General features: G+C 31.6%; 1 protein-coding gene across 3 annotated transcripts in view; it reads right to left on the bottom strand.

Annotated features, from left to right (window-relative positions):
• The window catches only part of LOC116771390 (atypical protein kinase C), a 109,601-nt gene that overhangs the window by 53,428 nt on the left and 37,332 nt on the right, over nt 1–18,841 (bottom strand). The window contains exon 1 of one of the 3 annotated variants that reach the window (XM_061523132.1): nt 5,711–5,882. The exons of the other annotated variants lie outside the window; for them this stretch is intronic. The gene's annotated coding sequence lies outside the window, so the exon portion shown is untranslated. Of the gene's footprint in view, nt 1–5,710; nt 5,883–18,841 lie in introns of those variants that run through there. 3 annotated transcript variants of the gene reach the window in all.

Below are 18,841 nucleotides of genomic sequence, written 5' to 3'. Positions count from 1 at the left end.
GTTTTAGTTCTGTTACGTACGCGCTACATATGAAGAATTAGATAAACATTGCCGGGGAAACATCGATGTATGGACAAAATGACATACGAGTGACGTTGCTGACTCCGCGGAACCAACACCATGCCGTGCGAACCAGAAGATTCTTGATACCAACAAGCAATGGAATGGCATTGCTATCCTAACATCCGGGAAATCATGTAGTCTTAGGTATAGGTTATAAGTTTTAATATGTCATTTTTATTATAATATACATATAAGTAAGATTCCTAGTTTTCCCGGAACCTCCGTTTGCCACCCTATATAATTGTTCTGTAAACATAATAGGTATACAAGACAAAGGCGGGTTTATTTTATGAAAAATAATTTCTATAGCAGTTTAGGAGGACGAGTTAAAATTTACATACATATATGTATATATTAAAACTATAAAGAATTTACAAAAACATTTCAGTAACCACTTTATCTCATAGCAGTAATAGAAAGCAATACCTATATATTGGATCAAATGTGAACGAAATCTGCAGGTCGCTTTGGGAAATATTCCTCGAGAAAATTCCTTGGGATTCATTGAGAAAATATTCGACAATTATCTTACAACTATCATCCGATATTCCCAATAAACTTAATTTAACTTCAATGTCCCATGATCTCTATCAGAAATACAATATTTTTCATATCATATGATACTTTATAAAGGCCGTATTCCGTATAAAAACCTGCACAGAAACGTTGTTGCGATAACAATGCATTTCACATATAAATCAAGTCTCTGTAAACAAATCGATTGACAGCTTTATAATGGTTAACTGACGTGCGCCTCTATACACTATGAGAATAAAAGTACGCTCAGAATTCAATTAATGTTATAAATTACGTTTGTTCGGAATATATTGTTTTTGTAATTGCAATTCCGACGGTTGTGGACTTTACTCGTTTAGTGAAAACAAAAAAAAACGGCGTGACGTTATGAATTTCACGTTGCTATATTAAAAAATCTTTGAACGTTGCATCATTGGACGGAGAGAGAGAAATTGTACCGCTCTTTACACGACTGCAAACAAGCTCGGTCCAAAGCTGACAAATGAAACGGAAACTCCGATACAGGAAAGACAAGGGGTTGATATTCATTGGCATCGATGTGTGAAGAAATTTGTTATTTATATTTCATTGTGTTTATTTTGAACGACAAATATAAGGAAAGAATTTCAACAAAATTTCTTTAATATGAAAAGTTAAAGGCTTAAACACATTAGGTCTGCCAAGAAAGAGAAGCCAATTTATCTGCAGCGAGTCAATTGCTCTATGGAGTGGAAACTAGGATCAGGCTGGCACACTAAGCCAGTGTCAGCCAATAGAACCAGCGACGCGATTTATACTAGAAAGCTACAAAGGAAATTCTTAATTCAATAGACTTTTCATGTTATAAGAGACAAATAAATAAAAAATAACCAAAAACTTTTATATAATATAAAGCTGTTTCCATATAAATTTTACTATAGTCTTGGAAAGAAAAAAATTCACATTACACGTAACAAATTACAATTTCTCGGCTATGTCTTTTAAGAATTGGACGCCTCTGACAGACGGTAGATTGGAAGGAGTCCGCACAATGGGGATTCGGACCTTTTGATAACAGAACGATAAAAAGGGATCCGACGTTATCATCCAACAATAATTCATTTCACATATACAGGTTAACAAGGACCTCTGACGCGGCTCTCGGTACAGAACATATTGTGTTCAACATAAAACTATTGTTGGTCCGAGAACGTCTACTTTTATAAGACGATTCCCACACGACGGACTATATTGGAGAGTAGTAAAATGACCTTTTCTCATTTCTTTCGGGTTATAAAATTCCCACGGAGACGTCCTTATAGTTTCATGTCATACATAATAAAACATCGGGACCTTGTAACTTCAGCAGGCGGAGGTCTTGTATGTTAATATTTAGGTACGATAAGAGCCAGCATCCCGTTTAAGATGTATGAGAATTGTTTTATTTATATAGAATTTTGATATGTTTATTGTGTTTATGTATAAATTTGGAATAGAAATGTTAATTTTACTTGTTAACTCGAGGACTCATATGTTCTTAGAAGGTGATGATTAAATATCATTATTCTTATACTTTAACGTGGAAGAGAAATATTTTTATTTATATTAAACATCTGCATGTAACAGTAAGTGGTTAAATAGTCCTATACAAGGTAGATCTATTTTGACCACAAGTGATCGGGGACAAGTAACGGACTATAAAAGCCTGAACAGAATCCACGTTTCTGATTTCGAAATAATTTCATGTAATATTTTTAGTTATAAACGACAAAACATTAGAGATGTTGTCTATAAAATTCATGAGTAGTTTGTGTTCAATGTCACATAAACTGGTTTTTTTTTAAACTATCAAACAATTGTGGCTTAGAAAAATCTATACCTTAGTTTTAAGATAATTAATTTTTGAACCATATAATATTTCTATTTATAAGACGATAGGTTATATATCAACAAAATTACGTAAAAATATACAAGTATAGAATATATATAAACAAAATAATTGTTAGTCGATATAGGTATAAGTTATCTATAGAAACTGAAGACATCCATCAAGATGATTATAATTTCTTTGTTGTCACGTGATTTATGAAAATTAATTTGATTTTTAACTATAGCTAGAAATACACAATACAATAGAGCACTGTTCAGATGCAACTGCAAAGATAAGAAAAAATAAAAGGATTTTTTCTTTTGTCGTTTCACGAATATTTACAATAAAGCTCTTAAATTTTTCTTTTCCTATTCCTGGTATTCTCTGTTCTCGATGAACATTTTTCTCAACTCATCAACTCATCATCATCATAATGCGGTAATTGTGACCCATAGTGAATGTCGACGCATAGAAATGACGTAAACAGCATGTTAAATACAAACTGAGGTAAGAGATACATTGGATAACAAACGGAAACCCTTTTGGAATCCACTTGTTTGTTAGCTTGCAATTCAGTACAATGCGTCTCATCCCATCCTATGTACTTTGTAATCCAGTATCGACCTTTGTTGGTTACTTGGTTACCTTTAAGATACCATTTGAATATTGGTTCCTCTATCTTTAACTCTCTGAGATAATACCGACGAAAGGTTATTGGTTGCGAGAAATTGCAAATAAAAATACATGTTTACAAAAAAATTTAACAGCGTCATTAATAATATGATAGAAAGATTAGATCACTTTTTGTATAGAATTCATTTGTGTGCTATACTTATTAACATACCTGAATCAACATCACTTGAATGTCTCAAAATTACAATCAAAAGCTACAAATAGGGCACGTCTTTATATTATATTATTGGTAAATTTCAAGCAAACGCTTAACAAGTCCTCCCAACCGTGATGTCTGCTTTCAAGATAATTTTATTTACGTTTATATTCTGATATGTAATTTTGTATTATTTCTCGAGACGTCTCTCTGGGGATGTTATTTAACATATTCCAAACATCTAATATCCTTTTCGTATTGTTAATTTAAATATCAGAACTTAGTTATTGCGACTGAATAACTCAATATTATTATATTTAAGTGAATAGGAGCTTATGTACGTGAAGTCTGTATTTTGGTTACTGGAAAACTGTTTAAATTTTACCCTAAACTCAATGTTAATCATTTACGTCCATCAAATTAAAAACTTCGACAATACGCCCTCGAGAATTTAATGGGTATTAACCCTTCAGTGGTGTATTTTTTTTTTCAATTTGTTTTCTATAAAGAACTTGTAACACGCACGAAGTTTGTCGGTGTCGTGTCACCGTACCGACAAAGTGTCTTAGAATACAACAACATTTCAAACTGTCCTGGGTTTAACCTAAACGGTTTTTCCCAAAAATAAATAGTCATATCATAAGCGCGAATCAAAATTTTAAAACGTTTTAATTTCTTGTATAGTTGGCAACGTAGGCTTTAGTGACTTAACGCTCAATTGTTTATAAAATTTTGTGTTTTATATAAACTGTATTAGAGAATTAAAAAAAATGATATATGAGAGAAAAGGAGCCGTAAAGTGACTTGGGTTTCATGGATATACATCAAATAGTGAAGGTACATAATTTTTCAAGCTCTCCCCACTCGAAGCCAAGCTCTAGTTTCGTGACTTTTGCACATACGGCTTAAACTATTCCAGTACGACACTTGGCCATTCATATTAACGATTCGAGAATTATTTTATAAAAAAAAAACATAAAAAAAATCTGTTCTGTAATTTATTTACACACACATACAGTTGTGTTTATGTGTAATTATTGTTAGTTTTATTCCACTATTTGCCGACGGCAATAGTTTTCTAGTTCGTAATACATATAATATATATCAATTATAGAAACGCATACAAATAATACAAACGTTATAACGTTAATTTAATGAATTAAAATTTGTACAAAGCTTGACATGTTTTAGGAACACGAGCTTTCGATTTTGATCTCTCTACCGCACTTATCCCACATATTCAAATGGATTTATATCAAAAATCTTTGTGTTTTATACTAAAAAAAAGTTTTCTAAAACTAGATTTTAATATCGTAATTACTTTAAAATATTGTAGAGCTATTTTCTTTTACGTTATTTTAGATACATTTTTAATGTTTATTCATATAACTTTATATAACCTACCTACATCATAATGAGTATTTTTTTTATCAAACATGTCATATCCATATATTTATGTTGATGGGAATTAATAATTTGTTGCATTTAAAAAAACATTATATTATGGAAGTTAATGTAAAAAAAATTGTGAATTTTGATTTTAACCTATCATTATTATTTTCATTTGTGCAGTGGATCGTATTACTATTATGTTAAGTAAAAAAGTTAATAAAACAATCAGCAGTAATTAAAAATTGGTCCTCCTAAACTAAGGTTCAGATATATTTTTAGAATATCATGAATAAATTGCCTGATACGTAATGTGACATACAGAATTGATTTTAATAATCTTTCAATATTATATATAGTATAAAATACTGTCATATGTGATATTTGATATGGAGATAATACAACAAAGTTAATATAATTTTTTCGTAAGTAGTAATAACTGTTTAATATGATACATAGGGTAAATCCAGGAGGTAAACAAAATATTTTTTTCTCAATTTCTAATTCTGTAAGCGCGCGACGGTGCATTAATTATAGTAAAAAGTCGTTAGAGCCGATTAAAAACGAATTGGACTTTAAATAAAATATATAATCGAAGAAAATAGAAAAATATGCTTTACGATATAAATCGGAATGGATTACATGTATCATGAATAAAATATATTAAGACTTTATAGCATAAATTATTTTAAAATTTTATTTTTTGAAAAAATAAAAGCAAAAGCTTGTTTTGTAAACAGCTAACTGTAAGGAGCGTCTCATGATAAAAGCGGTAACCATTGCTAGCCGCAAACAAATCAGGTGTCGGCCGCGCGGTTTTTAAGGTCAACTAGCACTCTGTATCGTAAGGTTAAAAAGACCGCGCCCGCAATCCGCGAATTAACCTATTAAAATTAAACCATTCCTAAACGTCGAGCATCGAACTCGTTACAATAAGATGGGGGTGTTCCGAGCACGCGATGACACCACGACAACGGTAAACAGACTGAAGATACCGATCGCAGTAACGTCGTATATGTTTTTCTTCAAAGGAGATTTGGTTAGTTTTTTATTCCGCGACTTACGCAACGAGACGGGCACGTGGATACGACGCGGTGTGAGAACGAATCGCGAGCTCCGTCGGCGGTCCTCGTTAGCGGTGGTCGGAGGTGGCGCGAGATGTTACAGTACTGAGAGTGTCCAGAGGCAGCGGGCGAGTCGCCGCCGGAGCGAGCCCGCTGAGGAGACGTGCGGCGGGCGGCGCGACCGGAGCGGGACTGGGCCTCCGACCGCCGCGCCTGCGTCCTCCTCCACCACCGATTGATAGAATATTTATCTTGAATTAACTGGATAACGAGACGGCCTTCATGCGAGAAGCTTTTGTGGGTGCAGAGGAATGTTTCAAAAGTATGTTTTGTGTCACAGTAGGAGTAGAAGTCGAGGTATATGCCAGCGTTTGGCTCATTTGATTAGCGGTGCAGTCTCCGTGGATCAATCCGCTCGTGCGTCTTCGGGCGTCGTCGGGCAGCTCCGTGTGACGTCACGCGGGACGCACGCGCGGCGACAGGTGGGCGCAATGCGCCGCACCTCTCATATGATTATGACGTTTAACATTGGAATTATAAGAAATTCTTTTGAATGTCTTCACCGAGTATGACCACGACATTCAACAGAACAACAAAGATCAGCTCAAGAAAATATATAAAGAAAAAAAATTGGTACAAAATTAAACATTTTCAACATATTACAAAACACCTCTTCAGTGATGTTAGAGATTTACTTAAAAAATTATAATCCTACCCACAAGTACAAAACATTGAAAAATTATATCGGTTACTTAAAAACACACTCATTTGGCTTTTCTTTTGCAGAAGGAACGAACGTTTAAAATCAGGCTAAGAGCAATTAATCACATTATTTATATGCTTTTCCTGCACTTAATTTAATGTAGATTCTTTATTTTTTCAAAGATTTGCCAATTCGTTCCATAAAAATATGGTGGTAAAGTTTATTTTCAGGTCACGGGCAAACGAAAAACTTAAAATGGAACTTAACTGAATAAATTCCCACTAAACATATAACTTGTAGTACGAAATTTTGCTAGATTGGGAAGTTTTCTTATGACGGGTACCATAATATATAAACAAAAATAATACTTACAACATTTCTCAGAATAAAAAGCGCCTGTAGAGACTACGCTTACTCAAATGGACTGCAATTAAAAGTATTGCTATCGTAATAAAGTAAGTTTTTACAGGCGAGTTATAAACTGGAAATAGCTTTAAGAACTCTCAAATATCATGAATAAATAACTAAAGAAGAAAATTGTATTTGTGACGTAAATTTTATAGACCATATCTAAAATCTGCAAAAATCTATTAAACTATACAAAAAAATACAGCAATAATTTGCTACATTCATTTATAAAATAGCCTAACTCCACCGAGTTTAAAGTTGATAAGGTCCCAATCAAAGCGGACTGTAATTGAATAGAAATATATAATTTTTTAACAAAATAAGTAACTTAACTGTTCTTTTAGAATTTCAACAGAGGATATATATATATGGAAATAAAAGATAATATCAACATTGTCTTTGCCATCCCATGAAAACTAAATGAAAAGTGTAAAACTGGTAAGCGGTAATTAATATATTACGACATTTGTACAAAAAAAAGCATATTATCAAGCTATCACAATACACAAGTAAAAAAAGATCCGAGACAAACATACAATAAAAATTTGTATTGTAATTTATTTAACATTATATGCTATTTATATGTATTGTAAACAATTCTTATTTTTATAACATTATTACACCTTACACTATATGTCATTTGAAGTCAGTCTAGACTCTTCCCTTTGAGTGTACGGAAACCGTTCGTAATTTCCGTCAATGACAACATAGCGGTATCTCTAGCAACATAATATTTCCTGGACAACTTCTAGAATATAGTTAAAAAATTCAATTTTAAATGTCCTTTATATTATGCGAGTCATTCGTCAGTTGGGAGCGAATGAGTAATACGTTTAATAAAATTCACATTTTGATATATCTTCCGTATTTTTCTTCAGCTCATAAAAGCGGTTATACATGACTGGTATTTCTCAGGAGATATCTTAAGACGGGTGCTGAGATGAAGCTCTTCAGCGTGAATGCATTCACCGAGCATGCATTATACAATCTAGCAAAGATTATAATTTACAGAGTATGTCGTAAAGGCGAGGTCATATAGTTGAGCGACAAAAAAAATACAAGTATAAAGATTAAAAATTACAATTAATTTTAAATAAAGTTGATGTATATGTGATGTAACTGTAAAATTGTTATACGAACAAAAAAGCGTCTTAAATAACATAATAAAATCAGGTGACGTCACCTCCAGACGGATCCCAACCCCTGGTATTGATGTATTATAATTTGGAACACGTTCTACTGTAGAGGGAGAGGACGTGCGTTCAGATCAACTTTGTCATCAGTTATAAGGATGTTGGGATGCTGTGGCAGTTAAGATGTGATCCTTCATTGTTGGCTTTTCTACAGTGTCAGTTATTACTGACAGCCGTGACATTTAAAGGTAATTAATCTACGAGTAATATTTATAAAAGAAGTTTTTTCAAACTGTCAAATAATATTTTGTTGTCTATATCTTTTTATTCAAAAACAAAAAATCTACCTACCTTCGAATTTTTATATAAAAAAGTTTTTTGTTGTGTATGCAATGAGATTTATAAAAATTCTCAATTTATATATAGAGGTTCAGGCTTCAGACATCGAAGGTCAATATGACAGAAAATAAATGAACATAAATACATTTTATGACAAAGTATGAATACCTTTTTAAGTACCAACTATATAAGACGGTCGGATCAGTTGTTCACGGAATTCAGAAAACCATAAAAGCTGAAGTACCCTCAATAAAGATATCTTTATCAACTTATTGTAAGTTTTAATGGCTCGTAAACTTTTGTCACTACTCTGATACAATACATCGATGGGCATTTTATTATTTTCAAAAAATCTACTAAATCTATGATGAGAGTATAAAACTTACTTAAGGTGATGACGATACAACATCAAAGGACTTCAGCGGCACGATCAGTTCCCGTAGTGTAGTTCTTAATATCTACTCACAATGATCTAATCACTATGTTTAGACATCATCCAATATACTACAGCTATAACATATTTTTTTCATTGAATTAACAAAGTCATTTTTTTTTCTTCCTTTAGGAAGTAGATTAAGAAGTATATAAGACTACTTACATACTCGTATGCAGTTCATATTTTCACAATAAAATAAATAATTTAAGTGCGACTGACTTACAGACCTTTTTACTGAAAGCCACACTATTTATGGTGATCTCCGTGCAATAAAAGTTTGCTTTAACTCGTTTGATCTGTTTGTGAATGTTAAGAAACCCGCGCAATTATTAGCAGCTGATATTTTGTCACTAAATTAAATCTGAAATCATCACACGTACGATATAATGACCATGTTATGAACATGTTTGGAACCATTTTAAAAACCTTGAGGTAATTCTTGACAAAACTCGTTTCTGGCATTACCAACTCAACGAAACTAGCCGACAAATTCGTCTGCAAATACACACTCTTAAAAGTAAACAGAATTTTTTACTTTTCCAGACCAAAGTTTGGTGTCAGTGTCTTAGGATGATTTTGAATGTGCTTATATTTAGTTTTTAAATACCTCCGAGGGGGCTGCTAAATGAATTAGGTAGCCTTCAATCTGAATTCCAATTCCAATTATTTTCGGTTTGTTCAAATTTGAACACGTATCTGATTTTTGTGGTCAATTCAAGTAGCCACTTATCGACCTTCGACAGAATATGCATACACTAAAGAGGTTGTATAAGGTCCTTAAAAATTATCCCCTTCCTATTTATTAAAACGATTCCATCAATGCTCCTCCAGTAATCGCAATAAAGGTTCGTGTGTTAGAACTAGAGCTCTCGTTATATCCTCCTAAAACTTCACTTTCTGCCAAAAATCCTTTGCAATTCACTGTTCACACACCATGGTCATGGAACTCTTTACTTAGATGTAAGGAATAGTCCTTCTGCTGTTATTTTTAGACTAAAAGTTTAATTTTCAACTAACTCAAATATATTATATACATGTTCCTGTCTACTGTATTTATCATTTGCAGGATATTATTGAATATTCCATGATATATATTTGAAGTATTGTATTTTAGTTTTAAACTATTTAATATTTATTTCCCACGTTTAAATTTCAATTTTTTGATTAAATGTCACGAGAGAAGAAAATCCCTTGTAGAGATCAGTTTACCCATTGTTTATTCCATTTAGCTTTAATTTTTTCATATCTCATGTGCAAAATAAATGAAAATGGTTAATAAAAATTATATAAAACATTTTTACATATATATTATTGGTTATTCAATGACATAATTGGTATTAATTTTAGCATCATTTGTTCTGACAGATGAGATTTAAAAGGCAATCAATAAAAAAGTCATCATATAAGATAATAAGATGTAAGACTACCACGAGTGCTCATTAAAATAAAGCTAATATATTTGGGATTTACTAGGCGGATTTTATTATTTTCAAACTACATAATTCCGACGTTTCGGCTACTTTTCAGCAACCGTGATCACGGGCAGACGAGATGTCGTCTGTCGTAGTAGTGTTGTGTTCAGTTAAAAATCCAAAAAATATTAGTTTTATTTCATCATATAAAAGTTCACTAAAGTTTTATTTAGGAAAACCTAAAAAAAATATCAGCGGAAAAATAGAAGCTCCATATTTTTGACGTCACGGTGGAAAGCTATTATAATATGCCATTTCAACCAAAGATTTTTTATCTCAAATCAAATCAAAAGCTGAAGGCTAGGGAATACAAAAAGAGGAATTATCTCAGACCGCATGAAACTTGCAAAGCCGTCGCCACAGCTATATTTTTAATGGGCACACGGTCGTATGTCCGTAAGCTGACGTCGACTGATATGTGAAATATTAATTAAAAACCCACCGAGAATATACAGGCTTTAATATAAAAAAGATTTTCGATAAACTAGATAATGTACATGTAATAAAATTTTAAGTTATATACAATAGAACAGTATATATTTGCACAAATAATATATTGAATTTAAGGGATCGTGTCGGAGAAAATGTCTTGTCAACATAAAAAATACAAAAAAAAAGGTCTTAAATAAATATTGGAGCGAATCTATTCGAAGTGGATTCCGTAACGATTGGTAGTCTTAAGCACTCGTAGACGTGCTACGAATGCTACGAGCTTTGGCTACGGGCTACGAGCTCTTGTCATATTAAAAATATGGTTGCATTTTACAAGAAAAATCTTAAAGGTTATAAACTTACAGTAAAATTTAAATAATCTTGTTGTAAAAAAAACATTACATTTATAAAGATTGAACTACATTGAGAAAATATATTAAACAGGACATAATAGTATTTTTTATGTTTTCATATTACCTCATGATAATAGTGTCAATTTACTTTAGAATTTAATATTAATGAATTTATATATATTAAATTCTAGAGTAATTAATTATCAATCTTACCAAAATCAGAACGTACAATCATTATATAGTATGTATACATTATAATAGTTGGTAATAAATTGACGTATCAAAGCTGTATTTGTAAGAGCCTTTAACGCCTCGCTTGTCATGTTATGATGTATAAATATCATATTATTCGTCTACACATAATTAAACATTTACGAAGACAGAATACATATATATATATATATAAATTTATTATGACGATTATATATATGAATGTAACAAATGATTTTTGTTTTATATTTGAAAAGGCTGTTTCGATTTACGGTACATCACAACTAGATTATCGGTGTAACAAGAATAAAACTCAAACTAGATTAATGTAAAGACAAGAGTAGGCCTAAATTATTATCATTTTTTTGTATTGTTCCACGTTGATGGTTAAAAACGTAACTGGAGTTTAAAATAAAAGCCATTATTTCTTTAGACAAACTCCTTCGTATTTACTCAGCAGAGTATTTAAAATAATATTATAATTGGCTGCAATTAATTTCCATATTTTTCAACGTTTTAGGGTGAATCAGGCCACAGCCTAAAAACAAGACAATACCGAAGAAAGAACTAAAGTTAGCCTTGGTAACTTATAGAATAGTTAGTTAGTTAAAATGAAATCCCTATTCAAAACTACAGATAGGTTTTTCGTCTATAATAATTTTTTGCCAAAAAAACAAGCATTAATCCCCATAAATCATCAAGAGATATAGAAATAATTAACAAAATACGCGACCTCATTTCACAGTTACGTTTAGACGTCGAATGACACAAGATAAATTACATAAATATCGAACAATTGATGAAGATGACAAATAAAAGAAGAAAAGCCGGGTGAAGTAGTTGCTTTAAAATATATATTAAATATGTTGTATACGGACGGCTACTCCTTTTTAAAAATTTCTTCTTCTGAAATACGAGTCGTACAGGATTTCAAGTTCAAGAAACTGGGTAATTGACACCATCTGTACAGCTTGTGAAATTTTTACATCCTTATACTATATCGAAGTGAAATTTTTGCGACTTCCAACAAGGTTGCGTTGAACGTTCAACGCTCCCGGGGAAAGGGAATAGATAGAGACAGAGCGAGAGTAAATAGGTGGGTCAATCGTGAATTGTAAGCAATGTTTATAAAGTTGTTCTTAAAGAATCAATATGAGTTCACTAAAAGTCAATTTCTACCCCTTCCTATTTCCATTTCCACACCAAGAAATTTCACTTCTCCGGAGGGACTCCACGCACTATTTTTTGTTCATCCACAGATATTGACCCCCTTGATAAAAAAGACTCTATATTCGCTCATGACTTCACAAATGGTATTGAACTGATGACATCTACAATTTGACATATTATAATCAAAATATAAGTTTTCTCAAACTGTAGGTATATGAAAATTTTATTTCGGTATATATTCCTAACATCATTAACGTCGTAATTTAAGGGTGAGGCCTTAATGAACCTCTGAGTAATCGCTCAAAAATCTCACATCACCGCTCTCACTAACGAAGTATTACCTAAGTATGGGATGGAACATCTTCGCCTTAATTGTATTTGCTTCAACTTTACTAAATTAATATATAAAATATTTTATTTATATATTAAAACTTCTTTTACGTAATATGTGCACGATACGCCTTATATACTTCAAATCAATGTTTATTTACATTCTGATATTTAATAAACTATATATTTTTCTGTTTAATCTGTAATAACACAAATTTAAAAAACATTTCAATTAAAATTCTTTAATTGCAACCAGTTTATCGTAAACACAGCTACCAGACTGTCACGAGTGTCAGGGAGTTCTCTTTATCGGTTGGCAAACGCTGGCGAGCAATAAATTACATCAGCACAAATGAAAGCTTTAAATAATACAACAAAATTTACACCCCAATAGAATTTGGTGGGTCCTGGATTGTTTTGAAGGGTCCGAGACTAAGATAACGTGACAGGTAGAGTTGAGGATAGTGAATAACATTAAAGACATTAGAAATTTAAAAGGAATGTATCGTGTTATCTTATATCGACTCGTTAAATACGTTGCCCACTAGAATTTATTATTGAGAGAGAAAAAAATTGCACTAAGACAAGTTATGTGAAGTCATTAGAACGGGTATTATTCGAATTATAAAACTTTATAATCCAAAAGTATGGATATATGCTTAAAATCATTGGTTTAATTTATAATAAATTTCAAAATGAAACTACTAACATTTTTTAAATATTCTAATAATACGTATTAAAAACGTATTCATTTCAGAATCGGTGTCAGTTTTATTAGCATTTAATATATAATAAAACAGTCGACCTCAGTGAGCAGCTAGAAAATATTAAATAACAAAGAATTTTCATTAACCCTACAATATTCAAATTTAAAATATGAAATATAACTTAAATAAACGAACATCGAGCTATTATAGCTCTTATTGCATGTAACACAAAGACGAGTTTCATGTGACCGATTATTATTTTAATATTAAACTGGGTAACAATAGAGCTATATGGAAATTTACCGGATTTACCGAACAGCCCTTGGTGGAACTAATAAAGTGACTATCACTACATCGAATACGGGAAATATAAAAATTATAGAGACCAAAACAGATCGAAAATCCAAAACGTGGTATGGAAAAACTATAACCAGCCTTCACTTATAACATTAAAATACGTTCTGAATCCATCACAAACACAGAGCTCAAATAAACGAAGTACGTTCATATGTCAATACGTTAAGCGCAAAAACAACAGACGTTAAAAAACGAGAGAGTCTCTTAAACGTGTTAATAGCACAGCATTCTAGTTGATAATATCATCATGTGGGAGAATTTGTATCTGCAGTCTATTAAGTATTGTAATAAAGACAACACTAACATAATAGAACTTATATCCGCGTATATTGTATCAGTACATTTAAATTATTTAACATGTGTGTATTAAAAATATATTCCTAAGGAAAATTCGATATAACTATCAACTAATCTTATCAATATCATGTATGTCAGTTGCTCTTTTACTCAAAAACTATGTTGTTATGTAACTTAACATAAGGTACTAACGTAACAAGATAAGGTTATATAAAATTGATAGTCATGTTTGCCTTATGTTTGTTTAAACATAATATATGAGAAAAGAAACGAAAACTCAGAAAATATTTTTCTATACATGTTTTTGTTAAGCAAAAAAAAAAAAAAAACATATATCTTAAGTATGTAGTGTTGTGAGATCGAAGACTTTCGCGAGTATTCATTTAAATGAATCTATTATTTTTGGGATTATACTACGCGTATTTTGTTTTTTTTAAAACTTCATACCCGGCGTTTCGGTTACTTTGCAGCAACCGCGATCACGGGCTGACGAGATGTCGTCTGTTGTAGTATGTAGAGTTGTGTTCAGTTAAAACTTACCTCAGGTGGATGGAGGCCGAACGCTTCTACGCTTCATCAATAGAATTTATCCAAGCACTTACCTGAAAAAGATAAAGAATTTGAGTGTGGCATTTTCATCAAATAAAAAAAAAAATTTAAACTTACTAATAAAAAACTAATTTACTATGATACTTTATATTAAAATTATATTATTTGCGAACCCTTTTTTTTATAGGAAAACAGATAAAATGTAGGTAAATGAACAATACAAATTCTCTTACATTTAAAATAGTTAATAGCACTATAAAAGTGACAGTCAGCCGGCGATAATTAGGTTAATTGCCGACCGCGAAGTCCGAAATGACAAACGCCACGGATTAATCCGAATTCAAGACGAGTTTACATTCATAATTTTCATTTAAAATATTAAATGTGCTTTAAAAATACATTATGTTCATTTCAGTTTATTATTCATTCAATAAGGCGTACGATCCCATAAGCGTTTCACAGCTGGGCGGACACCTCCTTTCCAATTATGGAAAGAGTACGGAGCTTAAATCCACTCCGCTGCGCTGTCTTACATCTCATAACCTTTTTAAGATATGCCGACTTCCTCATCATGTTTTTCCAGACTGGAAATTTATAAGTTATTTTACATAAAAATAGTTCTTTACCACGGATAAAACCCTTGGGCCTGTATGAATAAATTTCTTGTTTGTTGTCATTGTTTAGTTAAAAATGACTAAAATTAACATCTGATGCTTCTAACGAGTTACTTTAAACATGTTTGAGTTTTAAATAAATACAAGATATGAAAAAAAAACATGAAGTCTAAGATAAACATCGCTCTTATACAAGAAATATAACACCAGTTGCCTATACAATATTAATTTTTTATTCATATCCCACACAGTTTTTCGTGTTCTGTGCAGAGTGTTTAAAGTAAAAAAAAAAAAAAAAGAGAGAGCAATTTAGTCGAGAGAAATTTCCGTGGCGATATAAAGTAATGTCGGTTTATAAATCATATATAAATCGCTTGGCTGGTTATAGTCAGTGATTTGTCATGGACACCGAGTTCCCCTGTTATAATACCAGCTACAAAAAAAAAAAAACATCCGTAATACTCTCGGCATACTTTCGGAAAAATACGTTAATGAATATTCAAAGTCGACAAAGCTTTAATGTAAATGTTTAAAGTAAACGTTCAAAAGGGAAAGCCAGAAAGATAAACAAAAAAAACGTCATATCACGAAATACTTTTCAGACAAGCTTCGCTGGGAGGTGAAGTGAATTGCTGTGTGTACGAATGACTTTTATTCCGATGCAATAAGGTACACGAGCCGAATAAATGAAATCTGGATTGAATGGAGCTTGATGAGAATTAATTTGTTTTATCACGTACTTAAAAATGTAAAAAAAACTTAATCTAATTAGAACCCAAATATCTTAAGACCGTAATGAAAGAACCTTAAAAGAGGTCGGGAGGAAAAACCTGTTTTAAATCATTATTCTAAAGCATACGCAGTAGACACTGAAATAACAACAAAGAAGACTATCAAAATTTACATTACAAATGACAAAATTACTGAAAATGTCATAATAAAAGCAGTTAAAACTAATATTTCAAGCGAGACAAAAGTTCTGCGGTGCCTTAAAACTAATTGTACCATAGATTTCCCGAACTGAATTCAACTTAATATTAACAGTTCCTTGTAAGTATTGCTAGGTAGTAATATAACCGACCTATAAAACATTAGAAGTTAAGACGTGACGATGACTTCCATTCATTATTTTATTTCAATGACACAGGAATTGATTCCTTTAAGGAACTAGCATCGTGACTGAAGGACGACACAATCATCCCTTTCCAATATCAACAGCGCCGAGTATACAAAAAACTGATAAATTGCACAGAGATACAGAAATAAGAACAAATAAAAACAAAAATAATATTTATCAAACATAAATGACCCCAAGAGGAGACAAATTGATATTATTTATTAGGTTAATATATCAAACGGATCCATGGTTATGTTTAAGATATATAAAGGAAGAAAATGCAGTGAAAACCCAGTGAAAAAAAGCAGAGGAATAAGGAAATTATTAATATTGTTTCAGTAGGCAGAGTCCAAGTTCTGGTCGTCATACTGAATACGAAACGATTCAGGGAATCTTGAATCGCATCAGGACGAAGCGAAACACTTCCTGCTCTCTTATACGCACTGCAGAGGATTGCAATAGTTCGCCAGCATCTGTTTCCTTAGAGTTATAAATTTTGCGTCTACAAGAGATGGGTGGGACACTGTTACTGAAATACTGCTTACACCACCTATGCCTTCATTGACCATCAATCAAGCAGTATCCAGGGGAAATTAAAGAAAAAACAATACCTTACTTAATACCATCTGTTAATATTTATGATTGAACAACTGTTTACGTTACGTATGTACTATGTAGTGTGACGATGCCAACTTATACTAAGCGAATGGTTATGCTTTTTAGTACCATCAAACCAAAGGTTCGGATGTTCTAAACACTTCATACAATATGTTTTTGGTATCAAACAGTTTTTATGGATAAAAATTTTCAATTTTTCTAAAGATTATTTAAGATATATTTCCTGTTATAATGCAATCGAGTCCTGGTGTAAAAGTGTAGCGAAAAATACCAAGACGAAAACCGATTTAAGATGAAAATCCAAGTTATTAAAAACTCTCAGCTAATAAGAATCAGCAGTTGCAGTAGGTATGCTAATTAAATCCCAGCGTCCGAGTTTTCAAGTTAGTTCCTATTGAGTACGTCAGGTCCACAAGCCTCGGAATATAATTTTCGTATCCAACTCACGTTTCTAATTTTAGTATAAAACAATTTAGCGTTTTCGTTGTAAATAGATTACGAACAATTCATCTCAAGTCTATTCCAGTGTTCTTGAAGAATTCCTTGGACTTACTCGGCCGTGTTAGAAGCTATGGCTAGTACTGGCAGATTGTATTATATACCGATGATAATATCAATGGAATTAATGTATATAAAATAATTATTAAATTCTAATTAATATAAGTTTCGCTAGCTTTATTTTAATTTGATATATTTCTGGTATATCATATCAGGATACAGACGAACAAACTGAACAGCCGAATTCTAAAAGGCTATAAAAATACATATACAATAAAAAAAAAAAAAACAAGAAAAATGATGGAAATAAAACCACACAACGAACTGATAAAGAGAACATTAAAATTTTATTACATTTATAAAATTAAAAGCAATTTTACCTTAATTGACTCACTTGTAAGCCTGTCCCAAAAGACTGTTACTCGAACAGAGTAAATAGCCGTCAATTAATTCAAAATTATGTATTAAATTCTTTGTTGGAGATGTCACTATAATCAAATATTTCTAAATAAAGAAGATCGTCACGTTTCCAAATTTGTATTTTTGTTTTCAATACTCGCATATAATTTGTTTTCTCAGCAAGAGATCGTATAAAACACGAACCATCCTGTATAAGGCGAATTGTAAAAATACGATTTTTAATACCAGCCAATAACTTCCATAACTGGCACATAAAGTACTGCTTTTGAATATTAAGGCCGTTCCACATTCACAGCGGGTTCATATATTCAGGCGATTTTCCAGCAAACTATTTAAATTTTTAAATTTACATTTCCGGAATAACTCTGATTTAAGTGATTTATTCATGTAACTATTAAAACGTTATGCATAAAAAAAGGAATCAGTGTTTATTGTCGCATGGCATACTTTGAAAAAAAAAAAACAATATCAATTTATGTCATGCAATGTCAAGTAAATATTCTCTAAAGTATCCGTCAGAGCTGGAGGGTTACACGGAGAGTTAAAAACAAACATCTCAAAACAGGCTCCATTCTAACGTTATTTTTAAAGAAGGGAAAATATTTTCTCCCTCTCGGAAGATGTAATTTATGTCTGAGTATGACAATATGAACCAGAATTTAGCGCAATAGCTTTTTCGTGTCTGTGATAATAGTTCAGTGAAATTCAACATTATTTTCCGTTTGTTAATCCCAAAGTGGTTAATTTGAAAAAAAAAAAGTCCGTATACCAAAAATAAGATTGCAAAAAATCGGGGAATTTCGTTTCAGGATATTCATTATATATGCTTTATAGAGACCATTTTTATCAAACATGTAGAAGGTAAACTGCAGAACATTTAAATATTTTTTGATCACTTGATTATTTGACTGGAGGATAACTTTTAAAATTACAAGATTTTTATGATTAAATAGCCTTAGTATAAAGAT

Source organism: Danaus plexippus, chromosome 17 (assembly GCF_018135715.1).
Source record: "Danaus plexippus chromosome 17, MEX_DaPlex, whole genome shotgun sequence".
NCBI lineage: Eukaryota > Metazoa > Arthropoda > Insecta > Lepidoptera > Nymphalidae > Danaus > Danaus plexippus.
This window is presented reverse-complemented; position numbering and strand designations above follow the sequence as displayed.